The following is a 19,481-nucleotide window of genomic DNA, read 5'->3' as shown; positions in this document are numbered from 1 at the left end:
CACCATCCCACTGCAAGACATCCTTAAAATGTCACGTAAACTTTGCATGCATTTCAGCCATTCCTACACCGCAAAGCACACCCTCCTTGAGCTGCAGCGGCAGAACGGAATTCCACAGCATCGCCTGATCTACGATGTTGCAACAAGGTGGAATTCAACCCTACATATGTTAGACCGCCTTTACGAACAGCGAAAGGCCATCACCGATTTCCTGATGTTAAAAGCGGATAAAGGTACTCCCCTGTGTAACTTAGATGTCAGCCATTGGCAGCTCATGCGTGACACCTGCCGCTTGCTCAGGCCCTTTGAGGAGGCCACGCTATTCGTGAGTCGGCAGGACTATGGGATGAACGACGTCATTTCTCTGTTGCACGTCCTGGAACAAATGCTGTTAACAATGGCTGGTCAGGGTGCGGTAGACGTGGCGCACAGATCTCAACGCCACATGACCCCTGTGGGGGCAGGACAGGAAGAAGAGGAGGAGGTAGAGGAGGACATTGGTGCTCAGGAATTATTGAGTGAAATGGGTGGTTTTTCCACTCAGCGGACAGGAGTGGAGGAGCAGGAGCATCTGGTAGAGGAGGAGGAGGAGACAGAGGACCCAGACGCACCGTGGCAGTATGCTGTGGAGATGGAGGCAGGGAGTCCCTCGCATTCCTTGGCACAAATGGCCCATAGCATGCTCGGTTGCTTGCGTAGCGACAGCCGAATAATAACCATCAGACAGAGGGATGACTTTTGGCTGTCCACCTTGTTGGACCCTCGCTACCGTTCAAAAATGGTGGCCTTTTTCACACCTGCTGAGAGGGAGGCCAAAATAAAGTACTATAAAAACCACCTATGTAGTCATGTAGTATATAGCCCTATCGGCCACTTTCTGGCATCCAGTTGCTGTAGCCCCCATCACCACACTGTGCCACGGGCCCCTGTACCGCCTTCTCATACTGCTGCCAGATCCATCCTCTGCCATGTGCCTCTGTCGTCTGCTCACGCTGCTGACGGCTTCCGCTTTTTAAACTAGTCCTGTGTATGTCTTCCGAATACTGCTGCCTCCACCGCCACCCTGCGCCATGTGCCACTTTCAGGTCTCCTTACACTGTTGGTGGGTTCCATTTTGTGATAGGGTGCTGTATGGCCTTCCATTGCTGCTGCCTCCACCGCCACCCTGCGCCATGTGCCTCTGTCGTCTGCTCACGCTGCTGACGGCTTCCGCTTTTTAACCGAGGCCTGTGTTTGGCTTCCGAATACTGCTGCATCCACCGCCACCCTGCGCCATGTGTCTCTGTCGTCTGCTCACGCTGCTGACGGCTTCCGCTTTTTAACCTAGGCCTGTGTATGGCTTCCGAATACTGCTGCCTCCACCGCCATCCTGCGCCATGTGCCTCTGTCGTCTGCTCACGCTGCTGACGGCTTCCGCTTTTTAAACTAGTCCTGTGTATGTCTTCCGAATACTGCTGCCTCCACCGCCACCCTGCGCCATGTGCCACTTTCAGGTCTCCTTACACTGTTGGTGGGTTCCATTTTGTGATAGGGTGCTGTATGGCCTTCCATTGCTGCTGCCTCCACCGCCACCCTGCGCCATGTGCCTCTGTCGTCTGCTCACGCTGCTGACGGCTTCCGCTTTTTAACCTAGGCCTGTGTATGGCCTTCAATTGAAGCTGCTTCTGCTCCGCCACTCTGCCATTGGACTCTTGATAGTCGTCTCCCCACGCTGCTGCTGGGGGGACTTTTTAACATAGGCCTCTGTATGGCCTTCAATTTTAGCTGCTTACGCTCCGCCACTCTGCCATGGGCCCCTGTACCGCCTCCTCATGCTGCTGCCAGGCCCGTAATCTGCCATGGGCCCCCGTACCGACTCCTCATGCTGCTGCCAGGCCCGTAATCTGTCATGGGCCCCTGTACCGCCTCCTCATGCTGCTGCCAGGTCCAGAGTGTGTCATGGGTCCCTGTACGGCCTCCCATTGCTGCTGTCTCCATCGCCACACTCTGCCATGTGCCACTTTCAGGTCTCCTCACACTGCTGGTGGGTTCCATTTTGTCATAGGGTGCTGTATGGCCTCCCATTGCTGCTGCCTCCACCGCCACACTGTGGCTCCACACTCTGGTTTTGGCCCCGTGACTGCCCAAATGAGTGAAGTGTGCGGTGATTCTAAGATCGACGGCACTCATCTGCATGTCATACTGACTGACAGTATTATTTCTCTTCCCCAGCAGACTCCAAGGGCATTTAAATTAAAGTGTTCTGTACAGTGTTCTGCACTAATATAAAGGCTCTCTGAAGCCTAGAAACACCCTTTTTATAAGTTAAATTCGCAGCGAATATATTCGGCACGAAGCAAATTTAATCGGCGAATTCGGCGAATCAGCCGAACCGAATTTTTGAATAATTCGCTCATCTCTAATTATTAAGTATGCTCATCCACTATGCAATAATGTTAAATGTGCTCTTCATAGGTTCTGACCAACAGTGACAGTTTTTTCCTGCATGAGATCAATGGGTGTGGTGTTCATACATGTGGCCCCTAAATGTCACTATTTACAGATGTTATAAGTAAAATACTTTCTATATTCTGCAATGTAATCAAGACACCTATACAGTTTATCTGACTGGGGGGGATACATGAATATTGTTTTTGTTATTGGTCTTCATTTCTTTTGAGACATCTGTCTGTGTTCTGTTAGTACTGAATTAGCTACAGACATAAGAGCACTGTGGGCACAATCTAACCATCCTATAATCATCCCAGCTACTGTTTTGGACAGAAATAAGCACAACCAGTCATAGAGAAAAACAATGTGAACACAGACACCTCCTTTAATAAACTTTTTTTCTAGGGAAATAATGGTGTCTGAGTAGTTTTTCTATAAATATTTTACCCAGCTGCCTGGTGTATATTTCTGCCTCAAACATTAAATGAAGATCATCGTAGGTTATCTTTTATTTTTAAAAGCACAAAATTGCGAACACTTTAGCAATCATTTTCTATTTTTATCAGCATAGTTGTGAGAAATTATGCTATGCTTTACAGGGTATTCAAAACCTATATTTGTCATTTGTCCTAGATTTGCTGGGACAGTCCCGCTTTTGAGTTTATTGTCCAGCCTGGGCTGCGTCTTAAAATCCCAGTCATGAGGCTAGCTGTGTTACTGCACATTAGAACACACGCCAGCAAGTGCTTGTACAATTCAGATATGTGACATTCTATGTGGACTCCATCATCTCTGGAGTGTCCTCAGCATGTACTCCTGCCCATTCTACTCACAACAAAGAGCAACAGTGAAAACAGCAATGATGAGGTGCTACAGTGACTGCAGAGGGGGTGTGGATTGGGGTGTTAGAGAGGCTATAGAGGTATGCTGGGGTACAGAAGTGTTGTGGGAGGTACATAGGTGTTCTAGGGGGTACAGAGTTGTACTTTGTACTAGGGGTACATTGTTGTGCGGGAGGGAAGATTGATGACAGAGGTGTGCAGGGGTACATTGGTTGTAGCAGTGTGTTGGGGTACAGAAATGTACAGGGGGGTAACATTGGTTACAAAAGTTTATTTAGGGGGTACAGAAGAGTGGGTTGGGCACATACAGTAGGTGGCAGGGGTGTGTGGGGGTACGGCGGTGGCAGAAATGTGTTGGGGGATTATAAGTTTGCAGGAGGGGGTACAGTGGTATCAGAGGTGTGCTGGGAGGGTGCAGAGATGTGCGCAGGGAGCACAATGGTGCAGAGATGTGCTAGTGTTGAACAGTAGCACAGGGTGTGTACATGGGGTGCAAAGATGGAAGAGCTGTACAGGGTCGCAGAGCTGTTTTGGGGGACAGTGGTAGCAGAGGTGTGCAGGGGTACAGTGGTGACAGAAGTACGTTAGAGATACAGAAGTGTGCAGAGGGATTGGTGGAAAAGGTGTGTGGGGGTACAGTGATTGCAGAAGTGTGTTAGAGAGTACAGCTGTGTGTGGGAAAGCATTGGCGGCAAAGGTGTGCAGGGGTACAGTGGTGGCCAAATTGTACTCGGTACACTATGCTGTATGGTTCATCCCCTTAATCTTGTGTAGCACTACCCCCACAAGAGCCACTTGTATTTTTCTCCCAGGTCTCCCCTTGCTTTGCCCCACAGTCAGACACAAAGTATTTTCAACAGCAAGGTACACACACTTTTTCACCCGTTGTCTTCAATGACCAGTCTAGGGGATGTTTTTTTTGGAGTTTTATTGTAGAACTGGGGATAGGGATTGGGAATTTAGTAGGATACTCCAAAATTAGAACTATTCACAACTAAGGACATCTAGCTGATCTCTTACTTGAGCATTTTTGAAGTCCTATTTGAAAGAAGATAGCAGACTTCTCTTTAATCTGTAGTAAGAAGCAGTTTAAGAGTGAGTCCCTATGTGATGCATACTAGCACATTATGATATTACCTTGCAGGGGAAAACAGGTTTACTACTTCTTTAAGGAAATTTCCCCTCTTCCCCTCCAGCAGACAACAATTTCACCAGACATGAAGTGAGGAAAAAATCTGCACCAGGGACACAGACATAAAAATGTAAAAGGTATTTTGGTCTTGCTCTACTGTACTTAAACAAAGCATTATTATGTCTATGTTGCTGCTGTAGCATTCACTTCACTGTCTGTCTCATAAAGCATTGTCAACAGGACAGGAATTGAGGAGAAGTTTCTCTAATGGAGCCCCAGATAGCAATAACAACCTAACAGTTATTCTAATCCTTATCTACTTTAAGAAAGAAAAATGTTTTGGCTGGACATACAATTTAAAATTATGGTGCTGATGTTTATATATGTCTGTGAGACTCTTACTTGTGGCACAGTAATTAACAAATAATTTTCGGTTACAAGGACTGTGGAATTTGTGTGCTGTGAATACAGCATGTAGGCTCAAATTATATTTAAAAGGATAAGTTCACCTGATAAAAAATAATAAATGCACATTTTTTTGCAGGTAAAACAATGTTCATTTGCTATTTTTTCCTGCAGGAGTCTGTAAAAAACATTGGAGCAGCAATCAGCAGATCGCTGGTGCCATGCAGGTCTCCTGCAGCTCTGTCAGTATATCTGCTTCCCCGTATGGGATGTTCGAGGAAGCAGATATACCGACAGGAAGATTCAATGAACTACCATGGTGCTCCACAGCATCATGGTAGTTCATTGAGAACTACAAGCGGACAGCCGCTAAGGCTGTCGGGACTTGTAGTTTCTCTTTCACAGAGCAGTGATGTGGTCGGGTAGGCTAAGCCCCGTATGAAACTTTTTTAATTCAATTTGACAGCTAACGGTTAGAAGTGTTATTTTTCATCACAAAGTGCTCAAGGAAGACTCAGGTCTTGAAATATCCCAGCAATGCCCCTACTTGTTACTACTGGTGATGAGCTAAACATTCCTGGGTTTAATTCAAGGCAGGTTCCATAAATATTATTAATGTTCAGGTGCCAAATACAAACCCCACTGAAATAAATAGAAACTAAATATTAAAAACAGTATTGGCCATTTCCTAGGTTAATAGGAAGGGATTGTCAAACAAATGGCACAGGGGTCTGGGCACTGCCCCAGGGGAGAGCACCAAAGTAAAAATAAAAAATTCTATTTGTTAGAAAGTATCAATTTTAGTAATGCTTAAAAAGCAAAATTCCTTTTCAACATGTTTGGGGAATGCCAAACATGCCTGTCTACTAAGCATTTGTACAATGTATACAGTTTACTACATAAAAATTGACATTGGCAAAGAAAACCAGTGCGTTTAATTTGCTGCAAAATGACAGCTCCTAGCCACTTTGGCCTGTTTGTAAACAAAGTGGATGAGGATGCCATTCATCTGTACAAGACCCTTACCCTAGATGAGCGTCTCATATAAATATTAATAGGGAACACCATACAAATAAAATCGTATGGGATCTCCCCCCCCCATTCTTACCAGGCCCTTTGGGAAGGGAAAGGGCCTATACACAAAAACATTTATGTGGGGTCCACCAAAAGTCTATACCAGACCTTTTCAGTCTGATATGGATATTAAGGGGTGACCCCATACAAAAATCAATGCAAAGCTTCATGAAAAAAATCAAGAAAAAAAAAAGCATGAGGTTCCCTAAAAAGTCCAACCATGGACTGGTAGTTGTGGGGGTCCATTGGCAGTAGGATTATTGGAATCTATAATCCCCCTTTAACAATAAAGGGGCACACAAATACCAGCCCCCATTGAAATAAGTAACCCCCACGCAATCACAAAAAAGAAATTAAAGTGTTAATAAAGATGGAAACAGTTTTTGCCAGTTCTCTTAATTAACCCCTTGGCGCTGACTTCACACACAATTATGCGGCCTCAAAGAACTGCGCTTTTTTCCGTGGGGCCACATATTTTATTTACGTACCTGTCTTTCTGCTGGGAGCGTGACGCACAGCTCTCTCCCAGCACAAAGACCGGGGTGTCACTGAGAACCCCGGGTCCCGTTCTAATGATCGGGACCTGGGACTCTTGATTCAGGACGGGTTACGTGATTGCTGTGATAACCTCTGATTGGCTATCACAGTTATCAGTCACTGTACAGCCCACCCCCCATGTTTACTTTTTCTCTATGAATGGGGGAGATAGATACATTGTATCTCTCTAACTCCTTGCATACAGCAAAAAAAAATGTTTGTTAAAAAAAAAAAAAGATACATAAATAAATAAATATTTAAAAATAAAATAAAAAATAAAGAAGTTGGTTAGTGTGGGTTAGTGTTTGGGTCAAGGTCAGGGTCAAAGGCCAAGGTCAAAAGGTCAGGGTCAATCCACACACTAGTTGTAGTGAACAGTTGGGTCATTGACCATTGGCAGTGTAGCGGTTTTCACTCCATTGTCCCTGTGTGGTGGTCCCACATCACAGTTACCTTTGGTAACTGTTAAAGCCACATATGGCTTACCCAGATGTGGATGCTGGAGGTGCTGATATGAGGAAGATGGAACAAACCTAGGATTAGTAGCTCGTTTAGTAGCACATTTAGGAAGTTTAGTAATACAGTTGTGATCAAGGCCATTTGGGTGATTTCTGTTATCATTATGATTTAAAATGGAGCCAAACAACTATTTGATAATAAATGGCTTCATATGATCATCATCCTTCAATAAAAGAGCATTTTTTAGCATGATCAGTCATATTTTCAATATCAATGCCAAAATTTCACAATTTCTACCAGTGTATGTAAAACTTTGAGCACAACTGTACATAATTTAAGACAATAATAAAAAACATATATTGCAAGAAGAAAACCTATGATATAGAACAGTTGCAATAGAATACAGAATACCAGACAGCCATTTACCTAAATTACCAAAAAGGATGGTAAACCAGCCCTTGATGCTATCGGTAATACCATCAAGCATAGACTTTGGCCTTCTCCTTAAAGCTGCCACAGCCTCTTTTACCTTATTGAGGTGGTCTGTTATGTTGATACTATAGTCAGGTATATATGTACAACAAGTGTCATTATTTAATGCACATACTCCCCCCTGTTCAGCTAGTAAGTAATTGAGGGCCATTCTATTCTGTAGAGCCACTATCCGAAGCTCTTTTTTTTCTTCATTTAGGAGACTAATAGCTTCCGTGGTTTCGTTCATGATTTTTTCCATTATTCTTGCCAGTCTCCTAATAATTTGTATAGATTTGGCTTGGTCATACATGGGAAGTATTGTGGCAGCTAATCTATCCCCCTCACTGACATCAAAATGGTCTGGTACATATCCGTCTCCCCAGACTCCGTTAGTCCCTTTAAGGAGATAACTGCTGACTGTTACTTCTCTATGTTTTCTAGAGTGCCTTTCGTAGCTTCCTGGTGGGAGGTGCTTAAAATAGGTTACTTGTGGAATAACATATCCTAAATAACAGGTGCCTTGAAAGTAGTTAGGTATAAATCGATAAGCATTACTTCCACATATAAAGAACAGGTTCAGGGGCGGACTGACCATTTGAGCAATCGGGCACTGCCTGAGGGCCCGGGGTCAGTAGGGGGCCCATGAAATGCTACTGGTACTTTTCATAGGCTTTTTTGGGTGTGGTTTGAGTGTGAGAGAGGACACAGGGGCCTCATGATCTGTTATTGCCCGGGGGCCCCATGAGTTTTCAGTCCGCCCCTGAACAGGTTTAATGGGAGTATGGTGCACTCATAATATTTCAGCATCAAATGGGCCTGGAATACAATATCTTTCTGAGTCTGGTTGTCACTTATATTCAGACAGTCAAGCCGATCATATACATTTACTTTGACATTACCATTGTCCATCCATGCAGTGGTGGGTTAATTCATACAAGTCCAATTAACAGTGCAATATATTTCTTCTTGATTGATTTTCACACACTGCTGGTTTGGTTATGTGTTAGTACAATTCGTCAATTCATATTGACATTTGCTATGCCCAAGTTGATACACAGTTGTATTTTTATCAGGAATTATAATTGTTTTGTTTTGACCTCTAATTACGATGGTTGTATTACTCCCTGGTAAAAATGGTCTTTCGGCTGTTCTCTTATAGCAATTTTGCCCTTTACCTGAATATTGGAATGTTAATCTATACTGTTCAATAGAAAAACTGGCTATACACACACATCTCTAATACTAATATTAAACGCATTAATCTCATTATCCCATTAAAATGAAGTTATGGTCAGTTGATAGCCTTGCTTACCATGCTCTATTGGGGTCCACAAATCCAATAGTTGGTCTTGTTTAGCATAAAAGCAGTTACATTAAGCAGGGTAAAATAATGATTTTGATCAACATGCAAAGCAAAGATTAGTGGTGTGATAAAGCGTAAGAGTAATATCAGCTTCATTCTGCGGGCTCTGTGACCTTTTTGCAGTGGTTAGCGTGTATCCAGGAGTCTTTGGACTAGAGTTTCACAGCTGTGTGTGTCACTAGTTGCACCTGAAAAGGTCCCTCATATTTGGATTCAAGTCCCTTTCATACATGTTTCTTTACCTCCACCCAATCTCCTGGATTTATAGTATGGGCTCCTGGATCTGAGTTTGGATCTGGAATGGAAGAAAAGAAAACACTCTTTCATGAGTCTTAGTCCACTGCTTGTTCAGTGCTGCTACATACCCAGTAAAATCTGCAAAATGAGCTTGCATCTGCTGAAGAAACTATAATCCAGTTTTTGGAATAGAGCCAAACAATATTTCATATGGACTTAAGTTAGTTTTCCTCTGAGGTGTTGTTCTTACTGAGTATAGTACAATGGGCAAGCATTCTGTCCAAGGCTTACCCGATTCTTCACAAATTTTGGCAAGTGTGTTTTTAACGACCCCATCCAGTCTTTCCACTTTTCCACTGCTTTCTGGATGGTAAGGTGTATGAGAAGCCTGATCTATCCCTAGATAGGACAAAATAGTCTGCATCACTTCACCTGTAAAATGTGTACCTTGGTCGCTTTCTACAGTCTTTGGGACCCCATACCAGCAGATTGTTTTGGATAAGAGTTTCTTAGCTATAGAAACTGCTGGCAAAAGCTGTAGCTTTTGCCACTGACCAGGCCTCAGGCCATCCTGAAAACATGTCAACACATACAAGAATGTACTCATATATTTCTGTTCTGGCAAACTGAATGTAATCTATTTGCAACCTTTGAAATGGGTATTCAGCTTCTGGGAGTGATTTTACAGGTGTTTTAACCATGGTGCCTGGGTTATCTTGAGTCCAAAGACCCGATCCCTGACCTGCCTAGTCACCCGGTAACAGGAACTGCAGATCCTACCTAGCCACACATTGCACCTGAAATAGGGCAAATCATTCAGCAGGACACATTTACTCAAAAGGACAGTAATAAGTAACAGACAGTATGGAAAGAATAACAAAAATAAAAAATAAAAAGTCAAGGTTCTTGGAAAGGGTACTTTTCCACTACATCGACTCTACAGAAATAAGCACAGCACAAGGGGAAATCATAGTAAGCAGAAAGTTGGCTTACCACTGCCAGCAGACATGACTTCCCAGGTTGTGCCGTCCTGTTCGGTGTCTAAGCAATGTCCGTAGAGTTTCTCTTTCTGGCCCAAGAAGGACCACTTTATTGGGGAAACCCCAAAACATAAGAGGTTTCAGTAACTTTGACTGCTGAAGCCAAATTAAAAAAAAAATGAAGATATTTATTATACAAGCATGCAGGGAGAGCAGCAAGAAATACAGAGTATTGATTAAAAAAAAATCTGCTCTGACTCACTAGGGCCTTCTAATACAATTTATACGCTTTAGAGTGGGTGGTACTCAGCTATCTGACCTTTCTTTGAAGAGCCATCTGTGTCTTTGGTGAAACTCATTGAGGTGCGGATAGTTGTCCACATATGCTTGTTAATTCCTTTCGTTCTTTGGGTTAACAGGTCTTCAAAGGCTGTTACAACAATCTTACAACTGAAGGGGTGGGCAACTGGTGTGAGATTGGTGTGGAACTGGTTCTCATACAGAAAGATGAAATACAGGATGTTAGGCCATCTGCTTCATTACCAACTTATTTCATATTAACAATGTATTTTATTTATACCTAAAATGGCTGTTCCATTTTCCCCTTCAGGTTCAAGCTAAAATTTAAGTTCATCCCACTGTCTGGACCTGAGCAAGCAATAATACAGAATGTATATATCATATGCACGGGGCAGCCTAATTACTTAATTTTCATCTACGTAGTGTTTTTCCACTGTTTCTTTACTATGCTGAATGATTGTTCACTTAGTTAATGTCTGCAGTTCTCCTTCAAAACCCTGGACTTGGTGTTACTACCAGTGTTTTATTGTTGTTGTTATTTTTGTTTACTTTTGTTTTTCTTTAGTTCCATAACTATACCTCTCTTATGTGTGTTTAATTAAAGTATATCATTAGCTTAACTATATGCCTCTTGCAGATCCAAGCTGTTTTTTAATGAATGCCTGTCTCTAATGAAACTACATTCTCTCTCTACAATGGCTTGTGGGACACACAGCAAAAATAGCTATCCCAGGATTCTTTTTAAATGTTGGCAGCTATAGGAACTACACACATCAAAGTGTTATGCGCATTTTCTTGGCAAACATACTGAGGAGCAATCAATTGAAAACTTGAACTAGTGGGAAGGCTACTTTTTAATTTAACATACAATTATCAGGTAAAAAAACTTAGATAAAAAGGTAATCCATATATGGTTGGTTTAAAGTGTATTTCCACTTTTGCAGCCTAATTGGGATATTTGTTACATGTCCTTATTCAAATAGTATAACTTAAAAAAATGTTGGTTACCATTTCATATGCTCTTTTATAAAAACTTCACCATAGAAAATCCTACGTAGTTCTCAGAGGGGGCTTGGGAGCTGTGTTTGGAATAATTAACCCTATCTGTACTGTGCTGGCAGATCTCATTATCATTTATAAACTAGATTTGAACACTATCTATCATAACAAAGGTTAAAGATATGGAAGATGTCCTCTTGCATTGTCGGTTAAAGAGAGGAAGCTCAGCCAGTCCTTGCCACAGGCTGAATCTGAGATTTTTCAGAAATGCCTTCAGTCAGCTACCAGGCCATTCCCTGAGAGATATCTAAAACGTAAGAATGTTTTTTTTTTTTCGATATGCTGTGAGAATGGGAACACATAGCAAGCATATAGTGGGGTTTTCCCAAATTTGACTGCAAAAGTGGAAATACACTTTAAGAAGGCAATTATCTGAACACTGCAATTGGAGAGGGTGATTTCACTGATTAAGAGTTACCCAAAGAGATATGCTGAAGAATAGACAATGTTCTTTGTTATCAAGAGGATTGTTGAAAGATATTCTATCTTTAATTAGCCTTTTGGAATGACTTTGCGGTACCTTTTCGTAATGAAATCTTATCCTTTTTTGTTGGTCAGTATGTTTCTTTTACTCTATATTTATATGGTTCTATACTGCAACTAACGAAATATTGATTTTTCTCCAAACATTTAAAGGTAGTTTATTCAAACAGACAAAAGAAATTAATCTCTCTAATTGGTTCTCTGCTTTGTGGTCAATGTTCCTTTCTTAAAAGCCCTTTGGTAGAAATTTGCTTTTTTGTTATGTTTGCTATAAATCACAGCTTGAGTACAACTAGCTAGACATTCAGGTAAGCTCTGCCAGATTCTGTCATTGAGATTGAAGGCGAGAAGGTCAAGAAATAAACAACAATTCTTGCAAATCCTGTTCTTTCTGCACCTAAATGTGCTCAGCTCCATAAAGGCTTTGCCTACCTGACCGGCTTGGCTTCTTAGTTGATCTGCCAGTATTTACTGTCAGTAAGTTATCTAAGTCAAAGCAATATTGCAATATTAATAGCTTTATTTTCAAGAACATTTTACAAATATCATATAATGTGTTAAACAGCAGCTTCAAACAGAGGACCGAGAAAATGCAGAACATTGAGTGAATTGTGTAAACTACACAGTGGAGTTGATTTACTAAAACTGGAGTGAAAAATCTGGTGCAACTCTGCATATAAACCAATAAGCTTCCAGGTTTTTTTTTTTAAGTCAAAGTGTTGGAATACAGTGTTCATGTATAATTTATGCAACAACTATATCAGCATCAACATCAGTATTCAGTAGCGATATATTCTTAAACCAGTAGATGGCAGTGTTTATAAGTTTGTAACTGCATCTATAATAAAACTCTATGTCTTTTTTTCTGTCATAAAGTTCCTGTTTCCCGTTAGCAGAGAAGCAGCAGATAAACACATGTGGACTGGACTGTCTGTTCTGCAGGGCTATACACAGAATCTCTAGTAGGTCCTGGGCCCAGACACCCACCCAGACACCTAGTCATAACCAGCTACAACAGATAAGTACAAGATACAGCAACAGAATGAAGACTGCAAGATAATAAAAGAAAATGGCCAATAACTCTTCTGCAACAATGCTTTCACTTGCAAACTTGAGAAACCAGAACTACCAGTCTTGAAACTTCAAAATGAAAATGCTGCTAATAAGGGGAGGTACGTGGAAATGTATAAATGAAGTCAGACAAGAACACCCTTCAGATGAGTATATAGAGGAAGATCAGAAAGCTTAGAGAACAATCATACAGCATAGTAGAAGATCAAATCATACATACTTTATATGTAAGTGTGAAATTGCTAAATAAATGTGGGAAGGATTCCAAAAGGTGCAGGAAAGAGCTAATCTCAACAATAAACTGTATTTGCTTAGAAAACTCTACCAAACTAAGTTGATTAAAGGCCAGAATATGCAGGATTACATAAGGCCCACCTTGGAAATGAATGCCTGAGAGGTATAGAAGAAGTAATAAAGAAAAGAAAAATTGACTCCAAGAAAGAATAGGTATTCTCTCACTTTTTTATAGATGATTACTCCTGGTATACTACACTATATCTGTTACACAACAAAAGTGAAGTACCATAGAAAGAACATTATTTGGCTCAAGTAAGCAACAAAAATGATAAATGCAGAGTGTATTGCGCAAAGACAATGGAACTGAATATACAGGTGATAACACATGGGAGATTCTCAGAAAGCATGACATAATTAAAACGACTGTACTATACAACCCAGAACAAAATGGGGTTGCAGAAAGAATGAACTGTACTGTATGTGAAGAACCATGCTGTTTGATGCAGATATGCTAACCACATACTGGGGAAAGCATGCTGTCTCCAAAATCAACTACCAGGAAAATCAACTGAGAAAACTCCATATGAACTGTGGTGTGGAAAAGCCCCAAATCTGAACCATCTAAAAAGTTTGTAAGCAAAGCCTATGTGCACATCCCAAAACAAAAACTTACAAAATGGGATGCTCATGCAAAGGAAGGTGTATTTGTGATGTACAGTAAATCTCAAAAGGGAATACAGAATTCAACACCAAGACTCAAGGTAACCATCAGCAGAAGTGTAATTGTCAACAAAACTTCAGTGTGTTCTCAATTTCATGAACTAACACAAACACTTCAAATGTAAATTCCAAATCAGTGGCACATGAAGATAAGCAACAAAGTGACAAAGGAATAGACATTATTGGAAACAATCCAATTACTGTAAAAGAAACCAGGCCACAAGAGGCATCAGTCAGGGAATTTACCAGAAGCAATAAAGGCATCACAGCCAAATGTCTGTCCTATGTTGCTCTCGTAGCATTAAAACCAGAGCCAGATTCATGGGATGAGATGCAAAGATTTACAACCCATGAGAAAAAAAAGTGGATCAGATGCTTTGACAAAACTGCTTACAAGAAACAGTGTTCATGTATTCTTTGTGCAACAACTACATCAGCAACAACATTAGTATTCAGTAGAGATATATTCTTAAACCAGTAGATGGCAGTATTTATAGGTTTGTAGCTGCATCTATGATAAAACTCTATATCTTTTCTCTGTAATAAATTTCCTGTTTCCTGTTAGCAGAGAAGCAGCAAATACACATGGGGACTGTGCACTGCACTGTTTGTTCTGTAAGACTATATACAGAATCTCAAACACAAAGCCTAATGTAGAACTATAGGCAAAACTTTTTTTTAATTTTGGAAACAGCATGGGAGTGTTATAACCCCTGTCAGGTTTTTTTTTTCACTGTTTGTGATCCATTGCAGAGATTTTCCTTCACTTCCTGCTCCATAGCCAAACAGGAAATTATAGGAAATCCATGAAAATTAATGGAATTCCTTGGGGAGTGCCCTTTTGTTTTGCCCTTAGTTATACTTTACTCGAACAAGCTTAGAAGTTAGAAGCTGATGGGCTACCATGCTCAGCTGCACCAGATTATGCACTCTCCAGTTTTAATAAATCAGTCCCACTATGTCCAAGTATGAGTTCTGCCTCAGATCTAGGACAGTTTTTTTTTAATATTTCAGTCACTGGAGATTACTCCATAGATATGCATGGGCCTGAGACAGAAGCTATTATATTCCTGAAGAAGGTGTCCTGCAATGTTCCGAAACATTGCTTTTGTTACATAGATGTAATCACTGAATAAAGCTTTGGACCCATTCTGGAGATCCATGACGTGCTGATGACATTCTTTTGCTTTGCTCTGAAGCTGGCCAGAGGTCTTGGATATCCACACCAGGATTTAAAAGATAAGTATCTTGCAATCAGTCATATTGAGATCAGTGTAATATTTAGCATGGGTATTTGTCTTGTGCAATCAACTATCTTGCTAGCTACATGTGGTTAGTCCATGCTGCTGATTACAGTGACCTGGGTGCCTCTGGTCATTGAACTGCTCCTGCTTCCGACAGCTGCTTTGTGAGTACTCACAATTTATTCCTGTGTCCTCAATTAAGTTGCCTCTAATAAACAGTGCAACATGTTGAATCCCTAATAAAATGGGAGCATTCCTATTGAATTTAGGCTCTTCAGATACTAATCCTATAACAATTCCTAGGCAGCTTGAAGTGTCCCTCCTCAGTGACCCAACATGATAGCCTGGATGGTTATCCCCTGCTTCAGTCAATACACTGCTTGGAGTCTTCTGTCAGGTGTAGCTCCCTGTGCTATATAATTTGGGACAAATTGCAACGGTTTACTGACTTGCAATGCAGAGACTGTAAACATACTCCTATGCTTTCTGCTCCAGAATGTGTGAAACATGCCTGCAGCTGTGGTGGACTCTGAGCCTTCTATTGCTAAAGCTATATCCAAAACATAATCTCACAATTCCCGTATGAATGAATTGGTTCTTGAGCAGTCAGAGCCAACTGCCATAGCTCCCAGGCTCAAAGACACCATGCTGGTTCTGATTGATGCAATGCTCACCACCTTAAAATTATAACACTCTCCAGTTAGTACTAGTGCTGTTTCTAGTCTGAAAGGCCCCAAGACTGAAAACATGTATATTCATTTACATTTTATGGTACATTCTTTACTTGAATATGTTCTCTATGGCAACATGAAAAGTTCTACAAGGCATGCGAGGCATTTTCTGAATGGCACAGGTGCTGAGTAAGCAACCCCCTGAGTTTAGCTTGCAAACGGGAAACCACTTAAGCAGGACATGGAAGATCAGAGCTATCACTGTTTGTAGTGCTGGCTACTACAGTGGTTTCATCATCCCCAACAGCCCTCCAGCTCCAGCTCTGTAGTTGGGGAATTCCTCCTACTCTCTTGGAAAATCATAATAACGGATGCCAGCCTGAAGGGCTATGGCGGTCCTAGACATCCTATCAATGCAGGAGACTTGGTCATCTGAGAACTTTTATTTCCTGATTGACGTTTCGGGACTCCAATTGGTTTGGTTGTCCTTGTAATGCTGGACACTCCAAAAGCAGGGTCTTCTGTCAATGCAGGTGTCCAGTCAGTCAATGCTACTTAACTAGTTGCTGACCGCAGATAGCCGAATGACGGCTGCACTGCGGCCGGCCAGTTCTGGGTGGACGTCATATGACGTCCTCCCAAAACGCACTCTCCTGCGCGCCCCAGGGGGCGCGCACCCGGCGATCTCCATGATCGCTGTGTCCTACGGACACAGCTGATCACGTGATGTGGTAAAAGGCCAATCACAGCGGCCTTTTACCACGTGATCAGCGGTGTCCAATGACAAGCTGATCACAGGGAAATGCAATTGCCGCTTCTCGGCTGCACTTTCCTCACGCTGTCAGATCGTTAGGAAAGTATTGCCGAGAACCGGCAGTTGTCAGAGCAGGGATCGGCACCGATCATCAGGGCACTGATGATCAGTGCCCTGATGATCGGTGCCCAGTAGTGCCACCCACAAGTTCTGCCCACCTATGCCCAGCAGTGCGCCCACTAGCTCCGCCCACCTGTGCCCAGCAGTGCACCCACCTGTGCCCAGCAATGCACCCACCTGTGCCACTCTGCAGTGTCACACACCTGTGCCCACCAGTGCCACCCACCTGTGCCCACCCACCAGTGCTGCCCACCAGTGCCACCCACCAGTGCCACCCACCAGTGCTGCCAGTCAGTGCCACCAGTCAGTGCCCAGCGGTTGTGCCAGTCAGTGCCGCCAGTCAGTGCCCAGCAGTGATGCCAGTCAGTGCCGTTTATCAGTACCCATCATCAGTGTCACCTATCAGTGCCGCCTACCCGTGACACCTCATTAGTGCTGCCTATCAGTGCCGCCTATCCGTGCCACCTCATTAGTACTGCCTATTAGTGCCCTTTAGTGCTGCCTATCAGTGCCCATCAGTGCCGCCTATCAGTGCCCATCAGTGCTGCCTCATCAACGCACATCAGTGAAGGAGAAAAATTACCGGTTTGAAAAATTTTATAATAGAAACAAAGAAACTTTTTTTTTTAATTTTTTGCAGTTTTTTTGTTTATAGCGCAAAAAGTAAAGCACCCAGTGGCGATTAAATACCACCAAAAGAAAGCTCTATTTGTGAGAAACAAATGATCAAAATTTCATATGGGTACAATGTTGCATGACCGCGCAATTGTCAAAGTGCGGCAGCGCTGAAAGCTGAAAATTGGCCTGGTAAATAAGGGGGTATAAGTGCCTGGTAGGCAAGGGGTTAAAAGGCATACATCAACCATCAGAGAGGAACTAGAAGTCTTGCTGCAGCAAGAGAGGTAGAAATAATTTTAGCCTGGGCAGAATTTTATGTTCCAAGCATGTACACTGCTCTCATTCCAAGCATGAATAATTGGCAGTCAGGCTATGTCAACCAACAGCAACTGGACCCAGGGAAAATATTTGTACACCCAGAGATGTTTCAGGTGGGGGACACTAAATGTGCATCTCCTCACCTTCAGGTTCAACAAAAAACTCTAACTCAGGAGGCAAACTTCTCAACAGGTAAAACCAATCCCAACCACAAAAAAATTACCAACAAAACCCCCACAGAAAAAAATAAGAGAAAAATGGGGGAAGAAGGAGAAAAAAAAAACACCAAGAACAGCAGACCACCCTGACTCCAAGACAGTAATGGCAGTAGCAATATGTGAAGGGCTTCCGGTGTCCCACAAAAGCTCATACACAAAACCAGAAATAAATATTGTACAAAATATCTTTACTCCAATGATAGTATCCTAAATTCCCAACCCACAGTCAAAAATGATGAAAATTATATTAATCACATACCCTGGGAGCAAGTGCAAATAACAAAAAACAAATTATAGTAAAACAAACACTGTGTTAATCAAAATAAGCACACTCAATATATCAAGTTATATTGAGCACAACAAAGAAGAAGAAATATTAATTGAACTACTCCTCTCCTATATACATATTGATCTGCATATTGTATCACTATTGATTTAGCAAGACACTTATTTCCTCCCATATTTTTGTAAGAAGCTGACTGTTGCTTATATACAGCTTCCATCACACAGCTCTAACCCTCTGGGGAGGTCTGTTTGCTAGCTTAATGGGTTCATCTAGCCCAATATGTATTTACAGCATATGAAGCGATATCTCATTGTGATGTCTATTATTGAATGCCCCTTGGAGCGTGCTTCTATGAATGCATTTTCAATGATTCATACACATGTTTACCTGCATGCAGGTAGTTTAACCCTCTTGGGTCAGCTTTGTAAGATCCAAAAGCCAAGTGTGTTGGTTGTAGGAACCTATTTAAAAGAGCGCCTGCAGGATTCATCACCAATGATCACATGCAATATTTAGCTATGATATGTGCTTAGCATTTATTAGGCCATTAGTTCCTTTGAGATTGTCCTCAGATTGTATTCCAAAGGGATCAATATATTTCCTTTTTGTAATTCTATAATGGTATTCCTTTGGGATTCTACTTGGAAATGAACTCATGAAGTAGTTCTTTTAATTATTATTTTTTTTTCTTTTTTGCATGCAGTGTAATTTGATATATTGAGTGTGCTTGCATAGTTTTGATTAAAACACAGTAGTGTTTTGTTTATTTGTTTGTTTTTTTTAACTTATTTTTGCTAAATGTGCCATTCTACCCATCAGTTTCTCTGGTTATTACTATTTTAATGTTTTTATACATTACTGATTTTTTGTTATGTGCTTATGAGTTTTTTCTGGAACACCTGAAGTTCTTTACAAAATGTTACTTCTCTTTCAACAACAAATTAACAGGTTTGTCTCCAGATACATTCATCGTCTGGTGGAAGTAGTGTATGCTCTGGTGACTGGTGAGATCAGAAGAATCTGATTCATGCCTTTCCTCCTCTGAAAATCCTCCCTCATCTACTTCACAGGATTGAAATGTAGAGCATTCCAGGGATTCTCATAGCTCTAAACTGGCCCAGGCAGATGTGGTACTTGGACCTAATCAAACAGATAGTCCATGAGCTCTTTCAGACTGACTGTATCTCAAGGAGTGGTCTATCATCCTGCTTCACAGTCGCTGGTTTAACGGCATGGCTGTTAAAACCCAGGTCTTGAGAGATTGGCATCTCACTGAATCAGTTACCACAATGTTAAAAGCTAGGAAGTCTACCTCCCCTAAGGGTACCATCATACATGGAAGGCTTCTTTTGATGGGTGCAAGGAAAGACATTTTTACCCAAGGAACTAATCCATGAGACAAATCTTGGCTTTTTTTTCAGTCAGGGCTGGACCAGCATTATTCCTCAA

The sequence above is a fragment of the Staurois parvus genome, unplaced genomic scaffold, assembly GCF_062004578.1.
Source record: "Staurois parvus isolate SC_StPar_1 unplaced genomic scaffold, SC_StPar_1.0 ptg000243l, whole genome shotgun sequence".
In the NCBI taxonomy this organism is placed as follows: Eukaryota; Metazoa; Chordata; class Amphibia; order Anura; family Ranidae; genus Staurois; species Staurois parvus.
This window is presented reverse-complemented; position numbering follows the sequence as displayed.